General features: G+C 59.3%; 1 pseudogene across 1 annotated transcript in view; it reads left to right on the top strand.

Annotated features, from left to right (window-relative positions):
• Positions 1 to 1376: 1376 nt before the first annotated feature.
• The window catches only part of LOC308633229 (kelch repeat and BTB domain-containing protein 11-like), a 12688-nt pseudogene continuing 12601 nt past the window's right edge, over positions 1377 to 1463 (top strand). Inside the window, exon 1 of the transcript in view lies at positions 1377 to 1389. The product of the transcript in view is annotated as a kelch repeat and BTB domain-containing protein 11-like (transcript). The remainder of the gene's footprint in view (positions 1390 to 1463) is intronic.

The following is a 1463-nucleotide window of genomic DNA, read 5'->3' as shown; positions in this document are numbered from 1 at the left end:
GGGCACATGCCACTCTGGACTTGCCTGCCCCCAACTCAGGCTTTTAGCATCTGCTCCAGGGAGCCCCGAGGCCTCAGCCCTCTCCTGGGTAAGGAGCAGGACCAACCCACTGAGGTGACCCAGGAGGGACCCAACTTAGGGCCCAGGGCAGCTGATGGTCAAGGGGACTTGACCAGGAGTGACAGCGTAGAGGAGGGGGCAGACATGGGCAGTGCCTCCCTCCACAGCCCAGTCTACAGGACAGGCTGTCCAGTCCAGCTGCAGATGTCTGCCCAGGAGGACGCCTGCTCCCTTCTCCCTGTCCCCACCGTGCTCCATCGCCTGCCACCACAGAGGATGGGCCTGTGTCCAGTGCTGCCAGCTCTTCCCAGGCCTGCCGGCAGGGCCACACCCCCAAGCCACAGGATGTCAAGGCCTGCGTGGGCGAGATGTCCATCTGCAGCCGACTCCTGACAAGGGTCCTCAGGGTCAGGGACTGGCTTGGGCACAGGCCATGGGAGGTGGCAGGCAAGTTGGGAGTGTCAGGAGATGGGCAGTGCACCAGCTGGACACTCTGAGGCTCTTGAGTGCTATTGAGGTAGGCAAGGCCTGAGGGACAGCCCCTGGTTCCTGAGCACTCTCAAGAGATGGGGGAATGAAGAGCACTGGGGTGATCAGTGGGTGAGGAAGGGGTCCCTGAAGCCACACTGTGCCTCCTCATGACTGCCTCATGGATGTCTGTCCCCAGCTCCTGGCCGCCTCCTGTCGCGTCCTGATGGGCCAGTGCCCATGCTGCCTGTTGGGAGACCACAGGCCGAGCCCCATGGGATGTGTCCTGAGCTGCCTCCTCCTCTCATCTGGCTGGAAGCCTGCTGCAGGGGGGCCTCGGGAGGGTGTGCCTGGTGGGCTCCAAGGTGCTTGCTGTTCCCAGTGGGGACAGAGGGAAAAGTCCTAACAGGCCAGCAAGGGTCTGCGCTGCCCTGCGGACACCATCACGCACCATGGTCTGTCTAAACCCCAGACGTTCAGAGCCTGAGCCCTGAATGCCAATGGACTGAGGGTGTGGCTTTCTTTTCAAACTCAGATCTCTCCAGGTGCCAGGGAGCCTAGGTGGCCTGTGGTCCAAGACACGGAATAAGGACACATCTCCCTGACAGCGGGTTACTTCCGGTGTTCCTGACAGGTCTGTGGAAATGGGACATCGCTTCTCATCTGACTTTGTAAATCGTGTCTTGGGTGTCTTTTCCTGTAAATCGGTATTTTCACCAATTGGATTTGGTGAAGATCCTCGATACTAGGGAGAGCAGGACGATTTTTACATGTTTTCTCACCGACAGAGTGGGCATGATGGAAGTCCTAAACCTCTTGCTCCTTGGACACCCTTCCAATCCGTGGACATGGAAGTGCATGGTAAGTTGATTTTTATGCGAGGGTGTGAAGTCCCAAGAGCAGTGCACTGGCGTGGAGCTGCCCACCAGGCGTGG

The sequence above is a fragment of the Spermophilus citellus genome (assembly GCF_964194105.1).
Source record: "Spermophilus citellus genome assembly, chromosome: 14".
NCBI classification, from domain to species: Eukaryota; Metazoa; Chordata; class Mammalia; order Rodentia; family Sciuridae; genus Spermophilus; species Spermophilus citellus.
The sequence above is the reverse complement of the archived record's forward strand: the minus strand, read 5'-3'. Positions and strand labels throughout refer to the sequence as shown.